Consider the following 16,376-nt stretch of genomic DNA (forward strand, 5'->3'; position numbering starts at 1 on the left):
TGCCCGGAGGGCTAGGGGGGTGCGAGCGCCTCTCTCTGTGTGCGCTGCGAGGGCGGTGGGGTCCTCGCGTCCCTCCTGCTCGGTCCTCGTCCTGCGCCCACCATGCCCGTCCCCACCTCACGAGACTGGTGAGAAGCCAGCCCCCCGCCCTTCCTTCTCCGCTGCCCCCCGCCCCCGAACCGAGCCTAGAGGCCGCGCAGCCCGAGGGGGCCAGGATTCAAGGCCGGGGAACCCCCAGATCGTGATGCCCCTCGGACGGTGGGAGCCCAGTAGCGCCCACCCCAGGTCCAGAACGCCGCTGCGTCTCTCTCCCCGCCGCCTCGGTGCCCATCTCGCCCGCTGCCAGCCCGCAGCCACCCCCACCCGCTTCTGCGGCGCCTGGGCCTCCTTCCCCTCCTTCCTCGCCCTCCGCCATCTCTCCGTGCTTGTCGCCCCCCGCCCCCCGGCCCCCGACACACACCGCGAGGGACACTCACCCCAGTGGCTCGGCTTCCGCTGGGCCTCTCCCTGCGCCCCAGGCCCCCCCCTCCGCATGCCTCCAGCCGCCGGGGGCTCTGCCTCCCCAGTCCTCCAGGGTTTCCAGTCGAGGTTGTGGCGGTGGGGGGGGGCGCAGGGGTTTCTTGGGTCTCCCTGCGCCCCCCCCTCGCCTGTCGCCCTTCCCACCCCCCCTCCCCGGGAGGCTCGTCTAGGCCACTGCAGCAACCGTCTCCTCCTCCCCTCCCGGCTCGCCTCCTCCGGTCGGCTACCCCCGCCCCCACCTCCGTCCGCCTCCCGTCTCCCCCTGGGGACCCCGGCCCCCTGCTCTCTCCCTGACCCCCCTGCCTCCTCCAGTCCCCCGTCCACCTCTTCAGGGCCCCCCTCCAACCCCCTCCTCAGGCGCCCCCCTCGCTGTCTCGCTGCCCTTGGGACCACCGGGCCCCCCTCTCCTTCTCCTCATCTCCTCACTCTCGCTGCGCCCCCATCACCCGCTCGTAGGCCGGTCGGGGAGCGCGTCTCGGTCAGATTCTCTGTCCGTCGGTCCGTCCGTCTCGGTCTCCCTCGGCCGGACTCCGTCTGTCTCTCGCTCGCTTTCTCCGCGATTACAATTTCTAGTCACACGGCAGTGCAGAGCCAAGCTGTGCGCCTCGGCTCCCTCCTCCCCGCTATCTTCTTCCTCGCTTCCTGCGCGGGGCGGGTGCCTCCCCTCCCTCCTCCTCGCCCGCCCCCCCCACCCCCCACCCTTTCCTTGCGCCGGAGGCCTCCCCCTCCCCCGCTAATCAAAGGCTCTGTTATCTAATTAACCCATTGGTTCTGGGCAGCCGGGGAAGGTCGAGGGAAGCGGGGGAGGAAGGTTGAAGGCTGGGCTGCCCGGGGAAGTGGGGGAAGGGGGGCTCTGGGCCGTGCCAAGCCCGGCCTCGTGGTCCAGACAACCTCAAGGGCTGCAAAACCAGGCCGGGCGGGCGCTGGCCGCCCCCCTCCACCGCTGGCCACACCACCCCCTCCCACACCTGCCCCCCAGAGTGCAGACAACCTAGCTAGGGCTCCTCTGCAGGCAGGCGCTCCCCTCAGCACCCCAGAAGCTCCCCCAGGCGCTCCCCCCATCACATGGGCACAGACCTCCACCCCAATATACCAGCGAACCGGGCCCACGTCACCCCAGTCCTTCAGCCGGAGGGCCAACCCCTGCTCATATCACAAAGAAACCCACCCGCAGATGCAGTCCCCTCCCGCTGGACCTCAGCTGTTTCCAGCTACCTGCCTCCTGATACACTTCTGCAAAATGGGCAGGGCAGCCTCTTCCGTTCATTCTACTCATCCATCAGTCGATGAATCCATCCATCTAACAGATTTTTCCCCCATGTCCCTACTATGTGCAGACGCCCTTAGAGATGTTGACAAACGCTACCGCCACCCTCCAGGCCCCACCGTCAAGCAGCAGTAGTAGAAAACGATAGATCAAGCACCAGGGGGTCTGGGTTTGAGTCCTGGACTTGCTGTGTGACCTCGGGCCAGTGACTTCATTTTTCTGAGCTGCAGAAAAACGCGGTGAGACAGGGATAATAATAGTATCTATCTCACGGGGCCACTGGGGGACTGACTGGCTCAGGAAATGGCTCTCTCTTGACAGTAAATGCAGATCTGACCACTTCTTATCCCCGCCACCATCTCCCCTAGGTGATCAGAGGTGCCTCCTCACTGGTCTCCCCTCTCTGACTCTCGCCCTCCCTCCCAGACTATTCCCATAGGTGGTCTGAGGGGTCCCGCCCCTCCAGTGCTCAGCGGCCCTCACATACTGTCTGGGTGGGTGGAGGGGGTCGAGGGGGGGCGGGGAGTAGGTGTGTGTGTGTGTAACCTGACCAAGGTTAAGCAGACCCTCTGATGCTCCCCTGCTCACTCAACCACTTCGGGACACAGTAACTTCTTGCTGCTTCCGGATCTGGGCAACCCACTCCCAGTATTCTTATCTGGAGAATCCCATGGACAGAGGAGCCTGGTGGACTACAGTCCGTGGGGTCACAAAGAGTTGGACACGACTGCAGTGACTGAACAACAAGCCCATGAGTGTAAGCTCCTCAAGGGCAGGGACCGCGTCTAATGTGTGCACTCTGGTTCCCGGCACTTAGATGGCGCCTGGCACAGGGTAGGTGCTCAATGAACCCCGAGTGGAGGCATCAGCAGGTAAGTTATCCGACTCATTTAGACGCCTTCCCTCCTACCGTCACCCAGAGATGCCCCTCTCTGCACACTCAGCCCAGATACGCACTCCCAGCTGCACATCTCAGGCTCATCCCCTACACGTCCTGAATCCCTACGTTCCCTCCCATCCCGGGAGGCCAGCCTGGTGGAGGCAGCACATCCATATACCATGAACACAACCGCCTTCAGCTGGACATCCGTGCCCACGCCGTGGTGCCACCTGGCTGATCGGCTCCCAGATACTCTACCCAAGGTCCCCAGGGCAGCTGTGTTCACCCACCAAACACAGGCCAATCTGAGGGGAGCCACATCTCCGATGCCACCTGTGTGGGCTACACCGCTGTGCACCAAGGGGACACCTGGCCCCAGATACATCCCTCCAAACCAGCCAACAGGAGTGCTGGCTAACCCTCTTCAGGGCTGAGGTACACGCCTGACTCACAGCATCTCCTTGAATAATGCCACCACCATGCACGAATGTCCGCCATGTATCTGGCCCAGCAAGATCTCTACCCGTTGATCCCAGTGGCTTGTCACTGAGGTTGGGACCCCTCAGTGCAGCAGTTGCCCTAGCGACCCCCTCAAAGCCCTTCCTGCAGCCTTCCCCACCAGGGCTCCCTCTGGCTTTCCCTGGGTCCCAGCGGCTCTCCAGCCCCTCCCTTACCCTTTACCTCAACTTCTTGGGGTTTTCTTCATTTCTCCCAGCCGCTTCCCCCAGGCTCCTCGGGCCAAACACCTCGCTCCTTTTAAAGACAGTTCTTCCCTGCATTTGTTCCAGACCTTCACACCCCAGCTCTGGTCAGCTGTCAGTATTAGAGGGACTGGGCTCCGTGCTGGCAGGTTGGCTAGCATTTACCATTGCTCTCCCATTGGCCCTCTGACAGGGGACTGCTCTTACCCCCATTTCACAGACAGGAAAAGTGAGGCAGAGAGAAGCAAAGTCGCCTGTTCAAGGCCAAAGACACAGCTGGGACGGGGCCCCTCCCTGTCAGCCTCCCCAGAGCTGAGGGGCTCCAGACTTTCCAGTTTGTCCTGATAGCAGGGACAATTCTCCTGGGGGACCTGCTCAAAGGTGACCTGCCTTCTGTGTCCCCTACGGCCAGGGTGCACCCGTGACAGTGACGGGGAGCTCCAGTGAGCTTTCACTATGGGCCCAGCGCCAACTGAGTGCTGCCCGCCGTCACCTGGTGTGTGTGTGCTAAGCCACTCAGTTGTGTCCGACTCTTTTCGACCCTATGGACTGTAGCCCACCAGGCTCCTCTGTCCATGGGGATTCTCCAGGCAAGAATACTGGAGTGGGTTGCCATTTCCTCCTCCAGAGGATCTTCCCGACCCTGGGATCGAGCCCACGTCTCTTAATGTCTCCTGCACTGGCAGGCAGGTTCTTTACCCCTAGTGCCACCTGGGGGGCCCCCTCCCCTGGAGCTGCTGGCTTCTCCCTGTGGCCCTAGGAGGAAGTCGTTGTCCTTGTGCCCATTTCCCAGATGGAGAAGCAGATCCTGAGGGCTGCAGGCACCGGCCGATTGTCATGGAGCCCGGAGGCAGGACAGTTGGGACTGGAACCCAAGCCCCAGCCCTGGGCCAGGTCACCGTGCTGCCTCTCTCACCCCAGCGCCCCAGAGAAGCCTTGACACTAGGATCCTCCACCGCTACGTGGTGCAAGAGACAAAGCTGACACAGAGCTTCGAGAGGGCCCAGAGAGAAGAGGTGTGAGAAGCACAAAGGGACAGACACAGAGTCAGCGAGGAAGCAGAGAAGCAGAGACCAAGGCAAGGTGGCAAGACAGAAAACGTGCTAGTCGCTCAGTTGTGTTCGACTCTTTGCAACCCCATGGACCGTAGCCGCCAGACTCCTCTGTCCACAGAATTCTCTGGGCAAGAATACTGGAGTGGGTTGCCGTTCTTCTCTCCAGGGGCTCTTTGTGACTCAGGGATCGAACCCAGGTCTCCTGCATTGCAGGTGGACTCTCTACCGTCTGAGGCACCAGGGGAAGGAGAGGGAGAGGCTTCAAGGGGAACAGAGGAACCTAGACAGGAAGCTGAGATCCAGGGGGAAAGTGGAGGCATGGAGGCACAGGCCTCACCAGCTTCCCCATCCTCCCAAGCCCCAGTCCTGAGAACTCTCAGGGCATCGCGCCTAAGAGGATTCAAGCAGACGGCAGCTGGGAAATTCAGGGGCCCAGGAGAGGCGGGGCAAGGAGAAAAGGGAAGCAGGGAGCATTCCTGTCGGGGTGTACTCATTTTTTTTCCTGGGGGAAGTTCAGAAGGTGAGAGAAGAGATAGGAAATTGACTGCCGTCACAGCAAGAGGAATGGAGGTTAGATCTAAAGAAGAACTTCCCGACTGTGAGGGACTGGGTGGGGGCGGGGGGAGAGGAGCCTGGAGCCAGGAGGGTGGAGAGACATCAAAGCCTGGCAGAGAGGATCTCTTCCCTCTCTGGATGTCTGTCCTGCTGGGGGGCCGAGAGCTGTTAAGGTGGGGAGGGGGGAGGGTGCCGGCAGGCTTCAGAGTTGGATGAAACGAGTTCACACGCGTGTCTCTCTGAGCCAGTCCGTGTCCTGAATGCTTTTAAAATAAAAGCACCCCCAAAGCCTCAGGAGTTGACAGTCGCCTAACTTTTGAGCTAGAACCACCCTAGAAATAGGGCGGCCCAGACCCCTCACGATTGCTGCTGGGGACAGTTTGGGGTCTCAGCTCAGGACTGCCCCAAGCTCCCTTCGGCAGGGGTAGGCTAGGGAGGGGTGACTTGCTGGGTCAAGGAACCTATATTTTCCTGTCTTCCCCCAACACCCACCCCCCAGAGACGCACTGGCGGGGTCATTTATTTGATCTTTCATCTATTCATTGGAGGGATATTTACAGAGGGGCTGCTCCTGCTCCGCACCACCTCCCAAGGTACCGCCCACATCCCAGGCTTGTTCCCTCCTCTGGGCCTTGGCTCCTGTTGTTGCCTCTGCCTGAAGCGGGCCTCCTTAGGTCTGCGTGTCTCCCTCTGTCTCCATTCCGGCCTGTTCCAATGCCACCTCCGGGAGGGTGTCTCAGCCCTCCGCCCCCCATCCCACCCCTTACACTTCACCTCCTTCCCTTCACAACCCTCATCGGTTGGCCCGCCCTTATCTGATGGACCACAACTGGTCCTGCTGATTGCCTGTCTGCGCACTAGGAGGTGAGCTCCCCAGGCAGGGGGTTCCTCTGTCCAGCTGCATCCTGGATGCCTGTGACCCTCCGGGCACCCACAGAGCCTCTCCACACTCGCAGAATGGAGGTGCCAGCGAGCGCTGCCTACCGCTGGGTTCCCTGCCGGCTGCGGGGCCTCAGGTGCAGAGGAACCTGCCTTTGTTTTGGGGGAGTTAGCGGTCCAGAGGGGAGACCCACAAAGGGCTGAGTGAGAGCATGAGCTCAGGGTTGAAGGCCCTGGAGCGTCTCTGAGGGGCGCCACTTCTGGCCGGGAGGAGGTGATGGCAAAGCTGAAAGCTGCAGGAGCCAAGGCTCACGGGTGAAGACGGGTGCGTGGGGTGGGGACCCCCTTCGTACAAAGCCCTGGGGACCAGAGAGGCAGGTGGGAGCCGGGGATCTGCAGAGTCCAGCTCCGTTACAAAGACGTCCTGCCTCCACTGCCCGCTGAGAGGTGGGGGTGTGGACGCTGGGGTTGGGAGGCTGTGACAGGGGAGCGTGGGGTCCGCTCTGGGTTGGGAAGTTCCCTCTGAGTGGACTCTTGGGAGAAACTGGAGGCTAGGGGTGAGCTGGGTCAAAGGTCCAGGGAGAGAGGATGAGGCTGGGGCAGGGGGACCACAGGGATGGAGAGGAGGAGAAGGAAAAGATACTGCCAGTTTGCAACAGTGGCAGAAGCAGTTGATGAGGCAGGAGGAGAGGCCTGGGTCTTCTGATCCATCCAGGGGTCAAATTCTTAGAGCCAGGGAAGTGGAGAGGGCAGGGAAAGAGGTTGAAGAGGGGAGAAGAATGGTGAGGTGGCTAGACACCCTCCTAACCCCAATCTTTACTGCGGGAGGCACTGGTGGAGGGACCCTGGGCCTGGCTGCTCTGTGTCGCTGGCTGTGCTATCTTGGGCCAGCTCCTCCCCCTCTCTGGGCTCCCATTTCCTCCTCTAACACAGGATGTCAGTGACAGAGCAGCTCGGAGCTGGAGCTGGAGCAAGGCGGCCCAGGAAGGGGTCTGGCCAGTAGATGACGGGCAAGGGTCAACTGGGACTCATAGTCTGGCTGGTGCGTGGGGAAAGACGCGAACCCACTCCAGTCCCAGGCTGCTGCCAATTTTCTGCTGGGAACCATACCTTGCACCTCTGTTTCCTCATCTGAGAAATGGGAATTGAAAACAGGTACCCTATGAAAGCTGAGCACTGAAGAATTGATGCTTTTGAACTGTGGTGTTGGAAAAGACTCTTGAGAGTCCCTTGGACTGCAAGGAGATCCAACCAGTCCACCCTAAAGGAAATCAGTCCTGAATATTCGTTGGAAGGACTGACGGTGAAGCTGAAACTCCAATACTTTGGCCACCTGATGGGAAGAGCTGACTCATTGGAAAAGACCCTGATGCTGGGAGGGATTGAAGGCAGGAGGAGAAGGGGACGACAGTGGATGAGATGGTTGGATGGCATCATGGACTCAACAGACATGAGTTTGGGTAGACTCTGGGAGTTGGTGATGGACAGGGAGACCTGGCATGCTGTGGTTCATGGGGTTGCAAAGAGTCAGACACAATTGAGCGACTGAACTCATCTGAACTGAACCCTATGCCAGGGGCTTCCCAGGTGGTGCTATTGGTAAGGAACCTGCCTGCCAATGCAGGAGATATAACATACAGGGGTTCAGTCCCTCGTGGTGGGAGTGGGGAATACCCCCTGGAGGAGGGCATGGCAGCCCACTCCAGTATTCTTGCCTGGAGTATCCCCATGGAGAGAGGAGCCTGGCAGGCTGCAGTCCATAGGATCTCATAGAGTCGGACACGACAGAAGTGACTTAGCATGCAAGCATGCACCATATGAGAAAGGCTGGGAGGGCAGGGGATGAGGAAAGAGCAGCAGCTGTTTGCCAGCCAGTGTGGGACCAGTTCAGTATTTGAATGGGTCACTGTCCCCCAGCACCTTCTCTCTGTGCTGTTGGGTGTGGTCACCAGCACGTGTGGCTTCGAGCACTTGCCACGTGGTGAGTGCAACTGAGGAATTGAACTGCTGATTTACTTAAAATTTATCTAGAAAAAAATTTTCTCTTGGCTGCATCCTGTGGCATGTGGGATCTAGCTCTTCCAAGGATCGAACCCATACCCTTGCAGTGGAAGGGCGGAGTCCTAACCACTGGATCACCAAGGAAGTCCCACTTTAAATTAATCTAAATGTCGATGGCCACACGTGACTGTGACCGTGGTGGTTCCTGTGTTGGGCGGCGTGGTACGGCCATCCCAGTGTCTCCCAGTTCAGCCTCAGTCTCACTTGAAACCAGTTCTGAGTCCCCAGGACTTGGGCTCCTGCTCAGACACCTTGCCCAACAGCCTCACAGTGCTCTGGAAGGACTCTGAAGAAGATCAAAGCTGGAGAAACTAACTTAATTGAGAGCAGGGCACCCAAGCCAGGCTGGCCCCACCTGTTATACTCCATGCCAGGCTTCTGCTGAGGCCCACTTCACAGAAGAGCATACTGAGGCGCCGTGAGATTCCCAAGTCCTCAATGTACCCGTGACCCCGCCTGGTCCTGGGTAGGAGCCCAGAGAGGGAAGGAAGCCGAACCTCCAGGCCCCCTATACTCTCCGTGACTCTGGATGTTGGGGTGGGGAGGAGCTAACACCACTGTTGAATTGAATCTACCCAGGAGAGAACTAGGACCTAGCCTGGTACTGATGGCTTTCAAAACAGTGGCCACTGCCAAGGCTTCGTAGGGGTGCATGGGGGTGAGTTTGCAGGTGGGGAGGGCCCTGGTGTGAGCCAGCCTGCGTGTGACCTCCCTCCCCTTTGCTTCCCTTGCTGTCCCCTGGAAGGCTGATGTTGCCCTCTGTTTTCCATCTCAGGGTGTGCAGAACTACTACATTTTTTAAAAAAAGAGGAGAGAGAAGAGGTGGTTCTACTAACAGTAACCAGAAGTTGAAAACTCCTTGAGCAGGAGCACATTCCTTAGACATCAGTGCATCCAGATCCACTGGGGACTTTGTGAAAGTGTGCGTTCTGATTCGGTGGGTCCAAGATGAGGTGGAGATCCCGCATCTCCCAGGGATGCTGGTCCTGCAGCAAGTACTCAAGGGCCCCCTAAACGTGCAGTCCCCTCCCACATTCCATTTCCGGATGGGACAGGAACCCTCCCGCTGCCCCTGCCCTGTTTAAGGGTGTGCTGGGGGTGGGGGGCGGTGCACACCTGGGTTAGCACCTCGATTGTCACACTTACTAGACATGGGACCTTGGAAAGGGGACATTGCCTCTCAGGGCCTCAGTTTGCTCATCTGTAAGATGAGGAAAATAGCTCATGAAATGAGCTATTTCATTAGAACTTAGGAAAATAGCTAACGATGAGGAAAAATAGCTAATCAGCTTCCTTGGATGGTGGGGAATCTGTGGTCCCATATCTGTGATGGTATCTGTGATGGGCTGAGCGCAGTGCCCGACACATAGAAAGGTCTCAATAAAGCTCTTCTGTGACTGACCATCCTTCTCCTCCTAGATAGCGTCGCGCTGTCAGAGTGGGAAGAGCATGGCTGTCAGGGAGGCCTGGGTCTACGCTGACTCGCTGCTTTCTCGCCATGTTCCCCTCCGGCCCCCCAGGTGGGGACTCAGGGTGACCTGTCTAGTGCTGGGCACAGTGGTAGTGGTAACAATCATTATTGTTGTTCAGTCGCTCAGTCGTGTCCGACTCTCTGTGACCCCATGGGCTGCAGCACACCAGGCTTCCCTGTCCTTCACCATCTCCGGGAGTTTGCTCAGACTCATGTCCATTGAGTCAGTGATGCCATCCAATCATCTCACCCTCAGTCACCCCCTTCTCCTCCTGTCCTCAATCTTTCCCAGCTTCAGGGTCTTTTCCAGTATTATTATTAGTAAATAATTAATAACCGTTATTGTTTATTCTTACTGGGTCAGAAGAACAAATCTTTTTCTCACTGTGACTCCATCCCCTACCCCCCCCATATGTATATCCAGCATTTCTAAATGGATCAAAAATGTCCACTTATCACTGGGTTGGGAGGCCCACAGAATCACCTGAGGGGCCTCTGTGCCCTGCCCAGGCTCAGCTGGATGCCCCCACCTTGGCAAGGGAAGTAATCTGTGACAATCGGCCCCAGGGGATAGGATATGTCTTATCCCTTCTAGGGTTTGAAGGGCATTAACCAGATTGGGAGGCCAGGAACCTGTGAGTTACCAGAACTCCAGTGTCTCCTTTGAAGTCTAACCTTTTGAATTGATTATTATTAACAATCTCATTATCGTTATTATCAACAATCCTAATTGCCACTCAGGGGCCTGATGGGCCAGCATGTTGCCCTCTCTGGGTCTCAGTTTCCCCCCCTGGAAAGCAGTGTCTCAGCTGGGACAGGCAAGCCACAGGGTGGCCAGCGCCTGGGTTTGCGGTCCCAGCCCTGCCATTGTTGGCTTGGTGATCTTGGGCACAGGACCTCATCTCTCCCAGCCTCAGTTCTGACAGCCTTTTGTCAAACTAGGGACAATGATCATGCCTCCCTCCCAGGACTCCCAAGAGGAGATAACAGGACGAATCCGCATGGAATGACCCACACAGATCCTGGCCCAGAGTAAGTTCTAATGAATGTCAGCTCTTATCACTATCTCCAGCCCTGTGTTTGAGGGTTCCAGACAAGTGGATGGCAGATCTCCACACTTACTGCCTGGGGTTGGCCCTCTGGGAGAGCTGGGGCTGCCACTGCTTTCTGACCCTTGTCACAGTGTTTGAACAAGAGCTCTGGGGTGTAAGCTCAATACTTTGACAGGAGTATGGGCTGAGGGGTTCAGGGGGACCCAATTGGAGACAGGAAGGGGGTTGCCTGGGTCGCTGCACCAGCCCCACCTCGCTCCCTCTCTCCTCCCCATCTGAGTCACACATAGGCTTCTCAAATCCCCCTTCCACACACACAGACCAGGACCCAGTGTTCTCACTCTCTGCAGCTCTCTTGGGGAACCCAGCTGTCCCCTGGGATGGACTGCCGCCTGCAAAGCCCCTATCAGCCCATCTCTCAGGTGTCAGATGCAGCCTGTCCCCTCCACCTGCCTGACAACAGTTGCATGTAGGTTTCCAGGCAACAAGGGGGCATTCTGCCACTCTGTTAACTCTCCCACCACCCCCCTCTCTGGCAGAGCCACCCCACTCTCAGGGACTGGGAAGGGAAGGGAAAGGAGGTTCTCCCTAGCAAAGAGGAGGGGGTTTCTAAAGTCAGAGATGAAGAGGCTTCCTACACCGTGCCAGAGAGGAAACACGGTCATTCTCCCTTCACCCTGACGAGGGTGATGATGGAGCAACTGATGGTGGGGCTGGGCACGGTCACGGCACCAAGGGGACCTCATGTCACCCTGACTCCAAGATGAGACCAAGTGAAGCCCCTCCTCCCCTGGAACCGAGCCTCATGTCCTCTGAGACCTGCACTGGCACCGGTGAGCTTCCAAGTGTGTACCTGCCCTTCCTTCAACACACAGGGACGCCCACCCCTGCCTTTGGGCTGCAACCTGACTCAAGGGGGACACGGGTAGGGTCTGGGGCCCACCCTGGCTGTCAGTAAGCCAAGGACGGGCTGTAACACAGTGGCTTCATGCAGCACTGGCTCTAGACACCTCAAGGGGCTGTGGCCATGGAGAACTTGTGTGTACTCTGCAGCCTGGTGGCCTTATGAGTCTTCCCTCCCTTGGTGTGGCAGGGAGGCAGGCCCTGGCTCCAAGGAGGCTCAGAGCTGGGGCAAAACTGCCCCAAAGAATGATGGAGCAAGAGGAACAGGCAGAGAGAGCCCCAATTCTGGAAGAAAACCAAGGGAAGAAGTGTAGACAGTGCATGTGGGGGGTGGTGGTAAGAGCCACTTGGAGGGAGAGAAGAGAAAATAGCAGAGGTGGAGAACTCAGCTGACTGTAGCACTGGGTAGGGAAGACAGATGGAGAAGGCAATGGCACCCCACTCCAGTACTCTTGCCTGGCAAATCCCATGGACGGAGGAGCCTGGTAGGCTGCAGTCCATGGGGTCGCTAAGAGTCAGACCCAACTGAGCGACTTCACTTTCACTTTTCACTTTCATGCACTGGAGAAGGAAATGGCAACCCACTCCAGTGTTCTTGCCTGGAGAATCCCAGGGACGGGGGAGCCTGGTGGGCTGCCGTCTATGGGGTCGCACAGAGTCGGACACGACTGAAGCAACTTAGCAGCAGCATCGAAGACAGATGGATGAAGCAGATTAGAAAAGAGTAGGGAGGGCTGGCCCTCAGGGCACCCAAACACAGCCCACTGATACCCAGAGGTAGGAGGTGAGGGAGAAATATTCAAAAGAACCTGATAAGTTGGCTATTTCTTTTTGAGGTATAATTGAATATTATATTATATTAGCTTTAAGTGTATAGCACAATGGACTTCCCAGGTGGCTCAGTGGTAAAGAATCCACCTGACAAGCAGGAGACACGGGTTCGATCTCTGGGTCAGAAAGATCTCTTTGAGAAGGGAATGGCAACCCACCCCAGTATCCTTGCCTGGGAAATCCCAGGGACAGAGGACCCTAGCAGACTACAGTCCGTGGTGTAGCAAGAGTCAAAGACGATTTAGCCACTAACAACCACAACACACAGCATAATAATTCATTATTTGCAAAATAAGCACCACAATGTCTAGTTACAAGTCACCACATATAAACACTTTTTTTCTCCTGATGAGAATGAGTTTTTTACGTGAAATCGCTAATTTAAAAAAAAAGTTGGCAACACTTTCAACACTTTGAAAGTACTGGGGGAATTAAGACTCGTGGTCTTCAGGACACCAGTGTAACTGCTCAGGGCTGTGGGGAGGGCGAGTGCATGGAAGAAAAAGAAGAAGGGTGCAGGAAGCCTGGGTGAAGAGAAATGGAAATAGAGGCAAAGGTAGACAGAGGAGCTAGGACCCGAAGGCCCTGGGCTGGAGTGGGGAGGTGAAGGGTCAGCCGAGGGGAGGGACGGGACATGGAGGTGCAGGATAGGAGACAGGAGGTCCAGGCGACACCTTGGGACAGATGAGCAGCCAGGGAGGCCACGGAGGGTGTGAAGGAGGGGGAGGGTGCGATAGAGACCAGCCCCTCCGTCCAAGGAGAGGAGACAGGTGAGTCAAGAGGGTAGGGAGGGGAGGCGCAGACACCGGAAGACGCTGAAACTTCCGCGCTTCCGCTTCCGCCAGGAGACCTGCCTCTCTCCACCCGGCCTGGGTGCCTGTGTGCTTGCGCGCGCTGGACCCTGGCTCCATTTTCCAGAGATGCGTCAACGGCCCTCTAGTAACTGATGTCTTAATTCCGCGGAGCTCTCTGACTCGGGGCACCCGGGCACTCTCCTAACTTCAGGGTGGGTTGGAGGGCGATTGCTTGGGTCCCTTCAGCGCGCGCGCACACACACACAAACACACACACACACTCTCACACTCACACACCTGGCCCCTCGAGCTGGGCTCTGAGACTAGACCAGAAGCACATGGGGTTGCACCTTCACAGCTCTGAGGCCACCGCCTCCGCGCCTCTACATTTGTGTCTCTGTGAGTGTGAGGTCCCAGGGCTACCAGGTGTGAGGGCCTCTTTCTGGCCACTTGTCTCTCCCTCCGGTCTTCCTCCCTGGCTCTGGGTACCAAAGCCGAGTGGTTAACTGGGTCTGTCTGATTCCACATCTGAGTCTCTGGCTGCGAGTGAATGACTCTGTGTGTGTGTGCGTGTGTGTGCACACACGCACATGTGCATCTCTGCTTGCACACGCCTCTGTCTTTCGCACACTCTCCCTCTTGCCCTCCACCGATGGCTGACTCTCTGCAGCAGGCTGGACCCTGTGCCTCTTAGTCGCCCCTGCACCTTTCTGGTGTTGGGGTGCCCCTGGACTCCCTGTCACCTGTGCCCGGGTCTGTCCCCATGCTCCCAGAGTCTGTGGCTCCCTGTGTCTCTGCCTCGCCTGCTCCCTGACTGTGAGGATGGTGTGTGTTCCCTTCTCTCCCCGACTCTCCTTTCTTTTGGAAATTAACTCCGTGTATGTTTGGCTCCGTGGTGATGCGCCCTAGTTGTGTGTGTGTGTGTGTGTGTGTGTGTTTGGGAGTCGGGTCCCCCTGTCTCACTCTGGCTGTGCCTCTCTGTCTCTTCTGTCTCCCTCCCTTCCCTGCCTCGTCTGAATCCTTCCCGCTCTGCTCTCTGTCCCTCTTTCCTGAGTGTGCTTTCGAATGCTCCGGTGCTAGGATCAGAGGAGACCCCAGGGAAGAAGGGCGGTGGGGAGGGGAAAAGGAGGTGCAGGTGAGAAGGAGCGAAGAGACAGGAAGAGGGAAGGGGGCCGATCCTGGCCCAGGTCGGGGGTGGGGGGCGGGGAGTTTTTTAAGCGGGGAAAGGATGATGCCCGCGGCCTGGACCAGGAGGGAGCGACGAAGGCTACTCCCAGCTGCCGCCGGAGCCCGAGTTCCTGTCTGGCGGCTGCGCGGCCGGGAACTCGGGATGTGAGGCGCATAGCAATGGGGCGCTGCGGAGGCTCGACTGCAGCTCCCAGCTGGGGAGGGGGTGGGGAGGGGGCCGAGGGGCGGCCCTGAGACTCCCTCCCCCCTCCCCTTCCCAGCTGGGCTCTCCCCAGGGGATTTCCTCACCCTGAGAAAGTCTCTTCCAGAAAGCCCGGTCTGAGGCTGCTAAGAGCGCGGCGGGAAGAAGGGCCCGGGGCTTCGGAGGAGGTGGGGGTGGGGAGGGAGACGGAAGATGGGAGTGCCCGAGAGACCGGTTAAGGGTGAGCGGGCGAGGGGGCATCCTGGGCCTCAGGACCCCGAGGCCTGCAGAGAGAGTGGCTGGACCCCTGGCCTGAGAGAAGGAGAAGCCTGCGGATGTGGGGGCTTGAAAACGTGGGCGGAACCCTGGACAGAGGAACCCTGGACAGAGCCTGGGTCTCGGGCTCCCAGGGACTGAAGGGGAGTCGGGAAAACCCGAGGGTCCGAGGAGAGGTTCCAGAGAGGAGGCCCCTAGGACCGGAGGACGGGGACTAGGGGAGCCCTTGAAGTGAGGAGGCGAGGATGGAGGCCCTGAGTGAAGAAAGGTCACAGAACGGGGTCCCAGACAGAGCAGGATGGAGCGAAAGAGTCTGGGAGTGCTGGAAAGGAGCTCCAGACCCCTGCCCAGGTGAGGGTCCTAAACAGAGAGGGGAAGTGATAAGGGTCCTGAGGGGAACAAGGTAGGGACTGGGGGCTAGAGGAGAAAGATGCTAAAGTTGGGGTCTCCTGGAGAGGGGATCAAGGGGGGATATCGGGGAGAGAGTGAGAGACGGGGGTAGGGGGTGCGAGGGGAGAGATGAGTGGATCCTGAGGGGAAGATGAAGAGCAGTTGGAAGGTCCTAGAAGAGCAGGTATGAGGGAGGGAAGGCCTGGGAGGGCAGCAAGTGGGGGAGGGGAGGGCCCCAAGCGGAGAAGGCTAAGGACGGTGAGGGGCAGGTAGTGGTCCCAGAGAGACACGTGCCTGGGGATGCAAGGCCCCACGAAGCAGAATGGGGTCAAGGAAGGGGGTCTTGAGAAGAGGGAGGGACCGGGGTTCGGTGGCCCCGCAGTCGGGGTTGGGGGACCCCAGAGGGAGAAAGGCTGCAGGTTGGGGAGGGGGGTGTTTCATTCCCCAGTCACCCCTCCGTTTTTTCCCATTCTCACTTCCCAAACTCCCCGGTTCTCCCCGGTTGCCACGGCAACCGCTCCTGCCAGGCGCGGTCACCAAGGAAACCCCGTGCCCGCCTCTTCCCCCCTCCCCATCACTGGAGTGCCCCCCCCCACCCCAAGCAGCAGCGGTGTGGAAGGTGGGAGGGGCAATTGGGGGGGAGAACTCGGACTCCCGACCCAGAGAGGGGGCCCAAACCTACATCCAGCGAGGCGCCCCCCTCCCCGCCAGCCTCCATCCTCAGCCCCACAGCTGGATACGCAGCGACCGCCAGACGTGCATTTCCACCCCCCATCCCTCGGCGGCGGCGACCCCCCACACAGAACTAAGAACCCCCACCCGACCGTCTCTCCCACCGGCTTCTGCTCTCCAGCAGGCCCCGCCCATTGTCCTCTGCCGCCCCCCCCCCATCCTGGAGGAGGCCTGAGACCACGGTCCCCTAATTAGAGAATGCCCCCCCCACCCACCCCCAGCCCCCCCGCGGTTCCGCCTCCCGCCCCCGCCCGGGCCCTTCGGCGGCTACTCACAGCGAGGAAAGGGGCTCCTTCCGGGGGGCAGCATGCCCGGCCCGCGGGGGGAGGACCCCCCCAATGAGGCACCGGGATCTGGGGTGCGAGGCCCGCTGCGGGGAGGCGCGGGGGGGCGGGGCTGCGGCCGGGCCCGGGGCTCTGGCGTTCTGCGCCCCCCTCCCCGGCTCTTGGATGGGGAGGGGGCTTCCGCAGCGGCAGCGGTGGCGTTCGGCAGGGGGTGGGGGGCCGCTCTGCCTCCTCGCCCGCCCGCCTGCCCGCCCGCCGCCCGGCCCGGCTCCCTGGTCCGCCGGCCCGCCTTCCTTCTTGCCTTCCTTTCTTCCCTTCTTTCTTTCCTCGCTTCCTTCCTTCCAGCCTTCCTGCCTG

The 16,376-nt window shown here is 59.3% G+C and overlaps 1 protein-coding gene across 2 annotated transcripts in view; it reads right to left on the bottom strand.

The window, feature by feature from the left end:
• The window catches only part of LRRC4B (leucine rich repeat containing 4B), a 42,561-nt gene extending 26,187 nt beyond the window's left edge, over positions 1 to 16,374 (bottom strand). Inside the window, exon 1 of one of the 2 annotated variants that reach the window (XM_070772186.1) lies at positions 16,011 to 16,374. The gene's annotated coding sequence lies outside the window, so the exon portion shown is untranslated. Of the gene's footprint in view, positions 1 to 476; positions 656 to 16,010 lie in introns of those variants that run through there. The other variant, XM_070772185.1, reaches the window with a different exon arrangement.
• Between the last annotated feature and the right edge of the window lie 2 nt (positions 16,375 to 16,376).

The sequence above is a fragment of the Bos indicus genome, chromosome 18, assembly GCF_029378745.1.
Source record: "Bos indicus isolate NIAB-ARS_2022 breed Sahiwal x Tharparkar chromosome 18, NIAB-ARS_B.indTharparkar_mat_pri_1.0, whole genome shotgun sequence".
In the NCBI taxonomy this organism is placed as follows: Eukaryota; Metazoa; Chordata; class Mammalia; order Artiodactyla; family Bovidae; genus Bos; species Bos indicus.